Source organism: Rousettus aegyptiacus, unplaced genomic scaffold, assembly GCF_014176215.1.
Source record: "Rousettus aegyptiacus isolate mRouAeg1 unplaced genomic scaffold, mRouAeg1.p scaffold_m13_p_2, whole genome shotgun sequence".
Classification (NCBI taxonomy): Eukaryota; Metazoa; Chordata; class Mammalia; order Chiroptera; family Pteropodidae; genus Rousettus; species Rousettus aegyptiacus.
In genome coordinates this window covers 31,729,304-31,745,072 of record NW_023416295.1, presented here as the reverse complement: position 1 = coordinate 31,745,072, position 15,769 = coordinate 31,729,304, and the positions used below count along the sequence as shown (strand labels likewise).

General features: G+C 32.1%; 1 pseudogene; it reads right to left on the bottom strand.

Moving 5' to 3' along the window:
* Positions 1-590: 590 nt before the first annotated feature.
* Positions 591-1,680, bottom strand: LOC107508402 (annotated as a pseudogene).
* Between the last annotated feature and the right edge of the window lie 14,089 nt (positions 1,681-15,769).

Genomic DNA, 15,769 nt, shown 5'->3' with positions numbered 1-15,769 from the left:
GGTTATACTTGGTATATTCTGGCATGGACAATGCTTTGTCTGTGCTCAGACATAATTCCAAAGTGGTCTAGTTTTTGTCTTTATCCATCATGATCATAGAGTGGTTTTTCTAGTTTTGAGTTTCTGTAAAAAAGTTTATACTCAAAAGGAGGTCCAAAGATCTAGCTGTCTGTGCCAGGTAAGCTTCCAGCAACACTGAGGCCTAGCTGAGAATACTGGGCAGGTCCAATGTGTCAGGGGATTGCTCTTTCTCACATGTTTCTATTAAAGAATGTTAACAGAATGTTACATAATAAAGTATATATATATATATATTTTTTTTAAATCATAAGAAATTCTGAGCATTCCTCGTAGAGGTATTTACCATGGAAGCATTTATGAATTTATTTATTTTTGGAAGTTAAGGCAACATTTACTCAATTTTTGTGAAATGATATTTTCTAAGGCATAGAGATGGTTATTGGCAAGGATACAATTTTTTTAAGGCCTTCTATAATTAGATTTTAGTTTAGAAATACATTTGGTGCAAATTTGAAAGAACTTATTTCTGGCCTTAGCTGCTATTCAAAATGAATACATCTTTACCTATTTTAATGTGTCCTGGTGAAGTAAAAGAAACAGAGGGCCACAGTGGGCTCCTCGCTCTCCTCAGGCTCTGAATGGCCACCTCCAATACAAGCTGATTAAAAGCGTATTTTCCACCTTGACACCTGAATCCCTGATCCAGATGTGTAATAATTCTCAATATAGATTCTGTCAATGGCTGACTCAAAGCAATGACTCTCCATTCACATTGATTTTACTTGGGTAGGTATCCAGATCTTCTCGACTGCCAAGTACTTGGAGCAAAAACTGCATTCCTCTCCATTAAATCCATGTCCATAAAATTCGGTTTTGTTTTCCTTAGTGCCCCATTGATACCAGGGTCAAAAACAATATTCATGTTAGAGGGATTGCATCCAGACACAAAATAGCCCACGATTCTTGCCAGAAGTGTGAGGTTATGTTTCTTAACAGCATCTTCATTAACTATGACAGCATCAGATACTCCTGGCACACTCTTTGCAGTGGCAGTCCCTTCTTTCTTGAATCCTGGAGGAAGTTTATTTAACTGCTCCAGGCTTACTTGGGATTGAGCACACTCATCTACTTGCATTGCTTGTTTTTTTTTTTTTTTTCTGTCATCACCTCACTTGATATCATCTCATTATTAAAGTAACCAACATCACTAATATCTTTCCATTGCTGTTGCGACTACAGAGCATACTTGTTACATTCTTCTCTAATTATTTTATGTTTTGCAGCAAAATTCTCTGTAATTCCCATGGGAAACTGGACATGCTGATTTGTTAATGCTGCTCACGAAGAATCTTCCAGCTTTAGCTCTAATCCAAACTTAGTTCTAATATCCATGTTTATGACACAGAAGGGAGCCTGATTCATGTGTTTGGCTCCTCCAAGCAAGACAATTTCATCATCTTTAACACAAATTTCCTGATATCCATTCACAACAGACTGAAAACCAGAGCCACAGAGCCTATTAACAGTAAAAACAGAGCCCTCTTTTGGGATTCCCACATGAAAGCCAACATGTCTTGCCAAATATGCAACAACTGAAGAACCATTTGCTGGTTTATTATAAGGATAAAACTCAAGAACAGATAAATGGAAGACATGCATACAGCAAGGTATAAGGAAGTGAGGTTATGAAGCTTCTAGATCCCTACATTTCATTTGTTCACCAACCAAAGCCCTGATTCATTTAGTCTTCATTCATAACAGAAAGATTTGTAAAATGATAAAATAACTTCTTAATAGTAGATTAATCTACTAATCTTTAATATATTTGTAAATCATATTCTGGGGAAAATAATATCATATGAGGCAATGGACAATTATAGGTAGAGGCTTTGATATGCCTTTAAAAACTTGGCAAATTAAAAACCACTCTCCTGCCCTCTTAATATTTCTACTTGTTATTTTCTTTATATTTAGTTTCTAAGAGGAATTCTTAGTTATAGGAATTGAAGACACATGTTTAAAATACTGAGGTTAAAATATAATTTTCAATGCCATCATTATGTTATATTTTAAAAGATCTATGTTCCATGCTAAATTCCTAATACTTCTTATCTTACTTGATTGGGACAGTTATTTAGTTACTGAAAAAGTAGGTTAAAGTCGGAACAAAAAAAGTAAAAATCTCTTAAAATTTGTTTTATGTTAAAACACATGCAGGCATCCTATAACATAAGGATAGAGGCATTTTCTGAGATTTACTTGGCTGATTTGAGTCCTACATTTTTACAGAAAATACATTCTAAGACCTCATCCACAATATCTAGCAATGGTTTTATTACAAGTTAAGAAATGCAGAATGTGAAACAAAAAAGGGTGCTCAGCAGCCATGCTAGATCAGTTGGTACACTTTCAAAAGGGAATTGAAACTTTCGGCTAACCTCCAAGATTATTTATGTGAAGACATATTAAGAGAGCTTCTATTTTCTGTGAGTGAAGACACAGTCCATGTACGTAATAAGACTTTTATATATTATCTGCAAAGGTTTGTAGCTATTTGTAAGTATTTTAAAGCTTATGCCACAAATCTGAATGGCTATTTATTAGACAAGAAGTTGTTTTGTTTTATTTTTCATATACATATAAAATGAGTTTATAACTAATATGTTTAAAAATATATACTTGTAGAAATAAAACTTACAGACAATAATGATTATCTATTATAGATATATATCTTTCCCACAAACACTAATTATATGATGACAGTCATTCTATTTGTTAGCTATGCTGTCAGTCAAAACAGATATGACTGCTCTCTAATGGCATTTGGCAGGAATAAACAGATTAGAGCATAGACATTGGTTCAGGCCTCCAAGCCAATCTGTGCAACTTTCCATTCCAACCAAATAGTGACACCTGCATTCTCTTTGGTTACAAGTTCTGGCTGGCAGAAACTAAAGACCTGTTTCAAGCTACAGTAAACTGAATTAAGTATAAATGTAAAAATCCTCTTCATAGTAAAACTTTAATCTTCTCAAGAAAAAAAAAGAAAATGAAAGAAAGAATATGGGTGTCTTATTCATTTTTCAATTATTTTGTTGTAAGGTAGATTAAGCTTAAACAAACCAATGAAGAATAACCATGGCAGGGATGTTATCTTCTGGTGTCCATAAAAAGAATTCAAACTGCAGTCCAGTATCCAGCATGAGCTTTTTAAACTGCTGTGCTGGAGTTCACTACACCAATCTCCTTTTTACTTGTTAGAGCTTTCATCTCATGAAACTTGCCAACCTTAGGAATATTTTATGAGTTACCAGCTTTGCAACTTTCGCAGAATACATTCAAACATCACTTTTATAGGCAGCAGGACTACAAATATTTCTCCAAAGATTAAAAAAAAAAGTATATAAAAAGGAAACCATGGAAAGAAAACTAGTAGCATTTTCCCATTGTGTCCCTGTAAACCCTCTTGTTTTCTATAACTTGAAATGAAGTCAGGCCCAGAGTTAGAGGTGAGCAGAGCATCCTCCTAAGGTTATCATTCCCAACCAAATCTCTATTTAGGAGCACAAAACTCTAAATAATAAGCCTTTTCATTTTTTCAGGCATTTAACTTCCATTTTTGGGTAAAGTATTAATAATTTAGTATTTTTATTTCCTCTAATTACTCTTATTTAATTTTTAACAAATTATCATGTCTCGAAATGTAACACATATAATACATGACAAAATATGCCAACGTTTTTAAATAAACTTTCAAAATTCATGTAAAAACACATTATTCTTTTTTCTAAATGTCGACAGTAATGCATTGTTATTTTTAGCCAAAAGTAAGCCTGTGGAACCCCAGAAAGCCTTATGGAGAGCTGGATATTAGATATAATGAATGGGACAAGGCTATTTTAGATCTTGAATTACACTGTTCTGGAAATTTGACCTGTCTAACTAGCTCAATGGCAAAGATTAAAACTGATTTCGGTAGCAGATATTTGAAAGCAAGTCTATACAACTGGCCTTACTTATGAAGAAAAAAAGAAAACTAATGGTTATAGAACCTCTAATACATTTCAGAGCTGCAGTGTCATAGATATCTTTATTTGCTATCTTATATTCATTCTCTCTTTAGATATTATTTAGGTCAGTTTATGAAGTTTCCATGGGAATTTTCCCCTGGATTCTTCCAGAGGAGGGGTATGTAGAACCCACGTGAAACAGCATATCGAACAGTGAAAGTCTAAAGCCTGTCTATTCAGGATGAATCTCAGAAATTTATGGCATCTACGTGAGATTTTTTTTTCTCTTAAACAATAAATTTAAGTACTGCAACCATCTTGCTACCAGAAAGAGAGCCCGAGGGCAATTGTTCTAATTTACTGGAAATGAAGTCAAGATAAGGACAGAGAGAAACCAAGACCTGAAATATTGTTCAGGCCACCACATCAAGCCCGATCAGAAGTTACTTTTCTATCCATGGACTTTTCAACTAATCAACTGCCAGCCATGAAAAGCCATGGCATACTGAACCATACTGGTGAACCAAGTGGCTAGCAGAAGCAGTGAGACCCAACACCTCCCACTCTTCGCACACCAGAAAAAGTTAGATCTAACATACCTCTGTTAGATCACACAGCATTTTATGAGCATATTGTTCTTGAGAAGGAAGTGTTGGTTGTTTTGCCTAGAAGAAGGAAAGAGAGAAATGAGTTATTGCTGCTCCTTTTTCATATGTAATAACCAGTTAAGTGAGCACACTATTCACTGCAGTACGTTACACGCACTACTAGATAAGTCGATGACTTCATTGAATAACACCATGGCTTAAACTGGAAATACAAATTCAAGTCTCACCCAGCTTATTCAACTTAATTTAAAGTAATCATTAACAAAAGTAATTCATTTAAAAACTGATGAATCTGGGAAAAGCCTAAGCAGACAGAATGTCAGAATAATAAGCATAAACCATGACTGTTCTGGAAAACTATCCATATGAATGGTCTAGCTATGAGGAATTATAAAACTGAAGGATAGATGAGGTACATACAATGACCTGTGACCTTTGGCTAATATGTAATGAAAGACGACTTTATTAATCCACTTAAATATTCTTCTATAGACTATCATGAATCACTATGACCTATCTTAAGAATAAACAGATAACCAGAATAAAATTTCTCACCCCAAAATATCATAGTTCATTGATGGAGAAAGACATGTTCACAGATGGCTACATGAAATTAAAAGTAAGGAAGGTACAGACAGACTATAATAAGCAAGATGAACTACCTAGTCCTGCTTTCGGAGGTGGGAGAGGAAGTAACTAGGAAAAACTCAAAAGGGAGTAAAACTTGATCTGCATAACAATGAAATAATAGATATTTGGCAAGTAACTAAGAAAGCTTAGTCTTGATGAGGGAATAGAAGACATGGACACATGAGATTTAAAAGGAAATGTTGCATTCGATCTTCTGCAAATCATTGGTATACCAAAAAGTACTAGCTCATGCTTGTTCATAGGTGACATGGAGGAGTGTTTTCTAGAAGGCATTCTGTTAAGCTAAAATAATTACACAGCTCATATGTATACACCACTTCACAGTTCATAGAAGAATTTACATACACCACTTTATATATAACTATGTTACTGTCCTGAAAATGTCATAAAATGTATTAACATTAGGTTAATTTTGTTATAAAAACATTAAATCTTTATAAGCTTCATTTTAACCAAGGTGAAATGATATAGAATAATTATGAGAAAAATTTCAGTGAATAAATTATATCACACCTTTTCAGAATCCATTCCTTGGTAGTTTTACAGCAAATTTATTTGCACTTCAGGATTTCTGAGATCTCAATAAATTTACAAATGTAGGTTTTATAAGCAAATTTAATGAAAGGTTTCTTATTTTCAACATAAAACTTAGATTTAAATTCTGAAAGCCAAAGCTGTTATATTTCATTAAAATGGAAAAAAAGAAAATAATGGAAAGAAATTCCTTATGAAATTAAAGAAATTTTTCTTCCCTTTTTATACACTACTGCAATTTCCACTTTTAGTGTTTGTCTTAAAATATAGAAGCAATCTCACTATAAAAATTTTATGCATAGAACCAAACTATAAACAACTTTCATTGATTCCCATCTGTATGCCCAGAGAGCTGAGAGTTTTTCATTTAATTAAAGCAAATTAAATTCTAAAATAAATTTAGAAACACCTTCAAAATAATCGAGGTGTGCAGTTCTCTCTAAACTCTCTGCTTGCCAAGTTTTTCCCATTAGTTAGACAAAGCATTCATATTATGTCATTAAAACCTTCTTTTTAACTTTGGGTTTCGAACATGCAGTGCAATATACATATGATGTGTTGTTGAATTGTATACTTGAAATCTGTATACTTTTATTAATTAATGTCACTCCAATAAATTCAATTAAAAAAAAAAAAACCTTCTTCTCTTTACTTAATAAAAATGGTTCAATCCAGAGGTGATTGTTTTTACACAAGTGCAATATGTTCTTTTTTATGATGATCTGCTATTTTAATCTCTTATTTAGTTTATGATATTCTTTATTTTTATTATGTATTAATGGTTGATATCTTAAATGTCTGAACCATTAAGTACATAATGAACGACACCATTTTTTAGTCTATCAAATGAGTTAAATAGAAAAAAAAATTAACACTATTTTTGATCTATATAGATATGTAGCATAAAGTGAAATTTTAACACCCCACTTTACTGGTTTTATTAGTTTTTTGGGTGGCCATGACAAAGTATCAAAAATGTGTGGCTTAAACAGAAACTTATTGTCTAACCGTTCTGGAGGCTAGAAATCCAAAATCACAGCATCAGCTCTGTTAGTTTCTATTTAGGGCTGCGAGTAAAAATCTGTTTCATGTCGCTATCTTAGTTTCTAGTGGTTTGCAAGTACTTTTTGATGTTTCTTGGCCTGTACTTATATTATCCTGACTTCTGCTTTCATCTTCAGATGGAGTTCTGTGTATGCGTATGTCTGTCTCCATGTCCGAATTTCCTCTTTTTTCAAGGACACACTCATATTGGATTAGAGCTTACTCAAATGAACATATCTTAACTGGATCATCTGCAAAGACCCTATTTCTAACTAAGGCTGTATTCACAGGCACTGGGGTTTAGGATACCAACATCTTTTTGCTATTCAACCCATAACAGGGACTGAGTTTTAAAATGCTTTTCTTTAAGTAGACTCAAAAAATTAACTATGCATCACAATACCTGGGTTTAATTTTATCCCCCATCATTCATGAAGGAATCACATAATTTCTTCACGTTGCAAACTTTCACAAATATATCTGGGTAACTAGGCACTGCTTTACCTTATCTGCATTAGGAATGAAGACAAGATATCAAAAAAAAAAAAAAAAGACTGAAATAAAAACTTAGAAAAGGGCCTTAAAGAAAAATTTGGATTTGCTTAAGAAAAAAAAAAAAAGAAGAATAGAAATAAAATAATAAAGAAGCAAAAGAGGTCCAAGAAAAAGTGGTGGAAATGGAAGAATGGCAAAGAAAATCCACTTTATAATTCGGATTTGAATGAAGAAAAAGTTCATGAGGTCCTAATTCCTGGTTCTGTCCTCTAAGAGGCTCTAGTAGCAATGAGACACAATTAGCAATCACAGACAAGAAACACTTAAAAACGAGATGCAAAAAAGATGCAGAAACCAACTAGAAAGAATTCTCATAGCTCAATATGGTGCAATTCAGCATTAAATTATATAAGGATAGTAAAGGATTACAATCTTTTAAATGAATTAACTTACTATTATGTCGTTTTTAATGATTTACATATCTATATTTATATGAAAGCCCTTTCTTACAGTAGAGTCTCAAGTACTAACTATAGAAAAAAAGAAGGGATCCAAAAAAATTACCATTTGGCACTATCAGCATTAATTCAGGCAAGACTCATAAATGGATAGTAAAAGTAATGAGTGACATTTTGAGGTATTACAAAATATTTATATCATCTAAATATAATTTCTCATAAGACAGCAGAAAAATTTGACAGGAACAATTTGATAAAGTGATCAGGTTAACACAGTGTTATACGCTAACCAATACTATACGCTAACTGACATGACACACTGAGAATAGCACATCACTTCTGTGGTGCTCCTCACAAAATATCCGTAACCTGAACCTGGACACATCAGACAATCCAAAGTGAGATGCATTTTATGCAAAATTATTGACCTGTTCTCTTAAAAAAAAAAAAAAAAAGTTTATGTCCCCAAATTAAAAAGATTCAAGAGACATGACAACTCAATGTAATGCATGATCCAGGATATTCTTTTGCTATAAATGACATTATTAGGACAATTGCCAAAACCTGAATAATATATTCAAATTAGGTAATGATGCTGTATAAGTGTAAATTTCTAAATGTCGTTAAGTGTACTATATTCAATGAATTATATAGAAAGAAAGGGGCATAATACCAGTAACGTCCTCTCAAAAGATAAGAAGGAGAGAGAAAAAGAGGGGAAGGGAGGAGGGAGAGAGAAAGAGATAGGAGGTGAAGAGTATATAAAAATTTTTGTACATTTCTTGCAATTTACATCTAAATTACATGCTAAAATTTAAAAAAAAAAGGCAAACATTACTCATTTTACCTTTTACATGGTGGAGAGTTAGACATAAGAAAAGACAAATGTGTTACTCTTGAATTAGAAGTAGGAAATAAGTGGTGATTTGTAATGGTGAGGAACTATGACACAAGGTAGATTAAAGACACGCTCGCCACTACTTGGACAGAGATTTGCAGAGAACGGAACAACAGGAAAGGGCAGAAGCAGCCAACGAAGTTGGGAAGCATTACCTTTAATTCCTCCAGTAGCAGAAAACAACAAATGTAAGAAGGTGTTCTCAAAGTGAACATGTTAATAAGTACATGTAATCCAAAAATACAGGCTTGAGAATAGGATTTTTTCAGTGGGCTTAACTCTTGCATTATGCATACAAGGGTATTAGCTAGTGACATTGTATTATTATTTTTAATACAAGCATATTAGACTACGCAGCTCAAAAGGACTAGAGAAAATGAGGTTACAGGGAATATACATGTGCCCAGAGGGCTAATGTGTCCAGGGCTCCCAATAGGGTCACATCAGTATTTCTAACTGCTGTTGTGTTGTCTTAATGATAGGAGGCGAATTTCTTCTCCCTCATTGCTGTCACCTAATTGAGCTTTGTTTGTTTCTTCTGATACCAGGGTTTCCAGATTTTCAGCTTGCTTCTGATTTTGGAAAACAGAAATCCTCTATTTTCTTTTTGACATTCTAGGGTACAGAATAATTTTTCAGGACTCAATGGTCAGATTACAGCTTGTGTGTCTACCTAAGTAAATGTCTCTAAAATGGATGGACTTTCCACATGACCTTATTTGAAAAAATATTTATTTTGACTTAATTTAATGGCCCTCATTTCTGTTATATTTTAAAGAACTTCAGTCGCCCTCAGAGTATTTAGAGCTTCAGTCAGTATATAAATTATAGATAGAAATAAAGACTTTGATAAAAGACATATGCCTATTGGCACCATTACTTTTTTTCTACATTCCTTTTTTTGAGTATCCTAAATTTCTCAGGCCTAACATTTTGTATTTACTGACTTCAATGCACAAATGTGTATTATTATTCAAGCAAGAATATTCTTTTTTTTTTCTAATGAATATATCAACACGAAATACGATTATTTGGTTCTTAATGACAAAACTGATAGAAAATAATAAAAGTATTTCTATTTCAAAATATTTTTGTCGTTCACTTAAGCAGAAATAGGTCAATTATAATTAACTTCCATGTTGTGTGAATGTGTGTAAAATGCAGACTTTGGTGTTTTAATTCTTACTGACTACTGTAGAGCTGAATAGTCAATTTACACATCTAAATCCAAATATACTGTTTTATTTAAATTTTATCATATTTAAAATAAAAGTCACAAGGTTTAGAAGATATTATACAATATTCACTTTGTATTTTCTATTTTATAATCTATTAATGATATTCTAATATTCTAATGAAATATTGGAAAACTACATAGATTGAATTTTAAAACAGTTATTTCAAAGGATACATTAAAAATGATCAAAAGATGACATTTGTTTAAAAGAATCAATGGATAGTTCTTAAACAAGTACAAACTTGTCTAGATAATTATTTTTCATCAAGTTTTAATACAGAGTGTAGGGGATGCCATTCAGATTATTTGAAGCACTGGTCAAAGAGGGCTTGAATATAATTTTCATAACTCATCAGGAAGTAAAACCCAAGAGATGGCAACTGAATAATTATATTAACATTCATCAGAGTAACTATCTTTCAGGATTTCACAGCCCTTAAATTACTGGGAATACAATTGCTATTTCTTGTTGCATGCCGGTTTACAGGATTTTTCAATTAATATTTTTCAAAAATATGATTTCTGATTGTGCCATAATTACACATCACCTGAAAGCACCACGTAAAAATAAAAAAACTTTCAACTGATTTTTAATAAGAATTTATTTAAGTCATAGTTCTTTCTCAAAAATTCATTATTGGATTTTATCTATTATACATGACATGAGTTTCAATACACAAAAATTCCAAAACAAAACCTAGAAATGTTTTTGAACATGCAGATAAAAAAGTTAGATGAATGGGTAGATAGATGAAGAATAGATGAATGAATGAATATTAGATTAAAAGAAACATATATAGAGAGCTAGACTGCTAGATCCAGAGAGAAGCCATTGTCAAAAGGTAAGGTCAAAGATTCTGGAGTCCAACTATCTGAATTCAGCTACTAGATAAGTCATCTACTAGCCACATTTACTAGAGAGTTTACTCAATTTTTCTCTTTTTTAATCTACACAATAGAGATGCTTAATTTGAGTACATCCATTTATACAGATGTAGTGAAGATTAAATCAATTAATCCAGATAAATACACTTATAGGTAGTGTTGTATTAGTTTGCTAGGGCTGCCATAATGAAATACCGTACACTGGGAGACTTAAAGAATATAAATTTATTTTTTCGTGGTTTTAGGGGCTGGTAGCTCAAGATCAAGGTGTCAGCAGATCTAGTTTCTCTTAAGGCCTTTCTCCTGACCTAGATGATGACCATCTTCTCGTTCTGTTCTCATATAACTTTTTCTTTATTGTGTGCATATCTGGTGTCTCCTCCCCTTAGAAAGGCACCCATCATATTGGTTTAGGGTCTCACCCTTATAACTTCATTTAATCTTAATTATTTCTTTAAAGGCCCTATCTCCAAATACAGTCACACTGAGGTTCAAGACTGCAACATATACAATTTTAAAGGGACATGATTCTGTCCATAACAAGTATTAAATATTATTAATAATCAATAAGTGATTATTTAGACCATGATTAAGCAAAACATAATGGCTAAAATGGCAAAACTGAAGTTATGTCCAAATGAATTAAAGTTCCATTTATTTTACAGCCGTAAAGGTCTGGCAATAAAGACACATTATGGATCAATTTGCAGTTCCTCTACCTAGAACCTGATTTCAGCATAAAGGTGGCTATTTCAAACTATAATCAGAGCTTTGACAGGTGTTCCCCAGTGTTATCCACACTAATGCTGGGTTCTAAGAATGCTTTATTGTTTCAATTGCTGGTAATCAAATTAAGTAAATTCTGCCTCAGCCATTTTTGTCCAGCTTCAAAATATAACATTATATTTAGAATTACCTGCGAATTACTTTTTGGTCAGTGTACCCTGTGCAGTCAAAGGGAATAGTGGCTAATACTACATTATCTAATTTCAGTTTATATCCTAAGGAAAATAAATTGAATGCATTGAAATGTTTTTAAAATAAGGAATTTTTAAAATTCATATGACAATTTTTAACAGAAATAATTTTGAAAGGAATTATGTTACAAAAATATTGATATTGTAGATTTTAAAATCTAATATTTTATTAAATAGCTAGGAAATATTAATAATTTATGACCTTCTGATACCAACAGTTAATAAAATATAATTAAAATGAAATATATACATTCTTATGGCAAAATGAAAAATTAATTGCAGGACTCCTTATTTTTCTAGATTGAATAATAAAGTTAGCGATTAATTTAAGTTCTCTGCATATCAGGTTTAGCATATTTTAGCCTACTCAACTTTATCCTTAAAGTAATTCACAAGCAATCTTTTCATGCCTAACATATTAAAAGAACACATTTACTTTCTTTGTTTTCTATTATTTTTATTGTGTTTCCCATTTAGCCTTATCAGTTTTCAACACTTGGTTCATTTCCATCTCTATCTTTTTCTATTCCAATTATTTTCAACAAAACAGACATGCATTTTTTGTCTGTTTAGTTTGACTTTTGACATAGTTAAATATCATGTCTGAAAATTGATGGTAAAAGAGAAAACATAAAACATTGGATATTTTGTCAGTTGAATGTTTCAAAGAACTGCTCCACATTGTGGAATATAGAGAAGACAATAATAGTAGGGCAAATGCCAATCACTGATAATATAAAAAAGGCAATCCTTGAAGATGCTATGTTAATATTTAGAACCTACATTTTTGTCCATAATTCAGTTTTTTATAGTACGTTCATGCTAAGATGCTTTCGTGTGGGAAAAGGTTTCCTTCATGTTTCCCTTTTGTTTTTCCAATATTCACCTCAGGTTTCAAGAGAGGTTACATTAATGCCCCATAATTTGCCAACACATTTAGTTAAAGGACAAATTTGATTTGCTACATTTTTCTTTGTGTCTGGGGAATCTTTCTGATATTATGCACATTACACTCCAGATTAAATCTTGTCCAAATGCCAGACATTTTACTGATTAATATACTAAAACTACTATTTTCCAGAGCATGCTCTATTGGCAGAAAGACTGTTACAAAAATTCCCAGTAGATATTTATTTGAAATACATTTTAAAGCTCAACACGTATATCTTCTTTGGTATATTTTATGAAAAAATAAAACATCTGTGATGGACGTCTTTTTTTTAAATGGTGTTTCTAACACTTTATTTGAATTTCATTCAAAAATTTTTTGAGAATATTTTCTTGTATAAACACAAATCGAGTATGATAATCTGATCTGGTTATTCAGCTAATTCCTAACACTAATTATCATATTTCAAAATATTTTGATAATGGATTACTGCTCTAATTGTGAGTAGCATTTTAATAGTAGACATTTTGGAAAATCCAAATAGGTAGTACTTTTCACTTACTGTTGCTATTCCCTTCATATTGATGAAGCAAATTAGTACAACACTTTTCCAACTTCTTTCTGCTCCTTTTCTTAATTCTGTTTTAGGAAAGTTGCTGTGGCTTGCATGGTTTGTAAATTTGGCAATAGGAGAACAGGCACGCTCAGCTCAGCTTTGTTTTTATGCCCAGTCACAGAAAGCTCACATTTTGTTCTCTTCTCTCAGGAAGAAGTTTGTACTTTGATAAAGGGACAAACATAGAGGTACTCTGCTACTCTAAAACCTGATGAACAGGAGGTCGAATGTGGTTTATCAAAGTATAAAGCATTTTCAAATGCTTCATAATTATTTTGTGGGTGAAAGCATTCCTTTTTATTGTACCCATCTATTTGCAGTAACAGCAATTTTTATTTCAGATCCAAACTCTCACATATCTAGACAAATAAATTAGCACTGCCATTGTAAACTTTTCATTTAAAACTAATATTTTATTCCCATATCACAGAGAATATGGAAAAACAACTACCCAAGGAAAGAGAAGGTATAAGAAAGACATTTTACCGTAAGCATATGTGAATATCAGCAACTTAATTTTTAACAGGGAAAAATCACCAGTTAAAGGTATGTATATTCATGAGAATGGACCTTATTTTGAATAGTTCTGTATATTTTACTTGATTTAGTATTCCTTTTGCGTACTTTCACTATACTCTTGATTCTACTCAAAGAGCAATTCACACAATTCTTCATTGGAATAATAACAATAATCTACAATATTTTATCTCTTTTTGAAAGCTAGTACATAAAGTTACCCACTCATAACTAAGTGCACATACCGTAGAAAAAAATCCATTAAGGAAATTTGGAATTAGTACTTCTACTGAAATTCACAGCACGATACAAAGTAAAGCTAAAAAAAAAAAAAAAAGTGTTACCACCATTATAAAATTGGACTTAATGGAAATCTAGGATAATGCCCTGCCAATGGCAACTACAGAAATTGATTCACATTGTATTTTTCCCAAGAAAGAAAAATCACTCTAATGTGACATTAAAATATATTTTATTTTGTGTTTTAAAAATATATAGAATTTTATTATGAGGGTAGCATACAAATCATAGACTCCTAGGGAAGATGCATACACCTAACAAAATATGCATGGAAAGATGAAAGTACAAATAACTTCCTGAACTCCAACAGAAAACATTAATAAATAAAGTAAATCATTTGGAATTATGGCAATAGAGCACGAAATTATATTAATCACAAAGTTCTAGAAAAGTTTTCCAATTCTATGTAATTTGTCACTATATTGAGTCACTGAAGATTATTTAATTTAGAAATTCAATATTTCAAAATCTTGTTGTTATATATTACTGATTTTCAAACTTTAGAGTAATATTTACTCCGTCTCTTAGACGGTTATATAGATTCATAATTTCTAAATGAGTCCAGATATAGCTATTATTTAAATGTACTCATAATAGTTTCAGAACTACTATTCATTGTATACATATAATATGTCATTCAGTCTTGTTTTTCGTGGTGTGAATAGTTACACCAAGGCTGCATTCAAACTGCCAATGTGATGCTACTGAACCGGAGTTGCAGAAAAATACATACATACATACATACATGCTTTTGCCTAGGTGAGCTGGTTCCAGTACAAAAATGTATCTGTTGGGAGGATATCCTGCAACTTTGAGGTAACAATCATCATTCTATTTTAAAGATGTGGTAGTTGTGGTATCATGTATTAGTGAAATCACTAAGTGCATGCAGAATGGGAGAGTGAAGATTCAAACCCCAGGTCTATTTATTTCCCTGCAAAACCCAAGATGTGTGTGTGTGTGTGTGTGTGTGTGTGTGTGTGTGTGTGTGTGTGTTTATATTCAAATACCTATATATATATATATTCAAATACCTATATATATATATTCGAATACCTATATATATATTCAAATACCTATATGTATATACACATATATGTATACATATATGTGTGTGTGTGCACACAGACATACACACAAACTCACACACACCTTAAGGCTGGCTTTTTATATAGACAGAGGAAGATTTTAATTCTAATAATAACATCACTGCAGTTAACATATATTTATATTAGTTTGCCTTTCCACCCATTAAATCATATAAACTCATTGAAAGCAAACAAGAAGTAAATAATGAAACTTCATTGATTCTTTCTGAGGTTTATATCAGGTTCTGAATTTTCACTGTATATGTTTAAGGCAGGAGTTTTTAAATGACTCGAGTTGTGTGGTGCATAGAAGGTGTCTAGAAGTCTGTTGCTTCTGTGTTGCTCATGAAGCATCCCAGTGCTGTGCAGTGCATCCCCATATGAAACAGTCTCTCTCATTCTGCCCCTCTCAAAATTCAGTACATGTGAACAATTACTAACCTACCCTTTCGGATATACAGATATGACTATTATTCTCTATGAAACCAATTGAGCAAGAATGATTTACTTAAATACTTCATTTGAATCTATGTAGGTATACA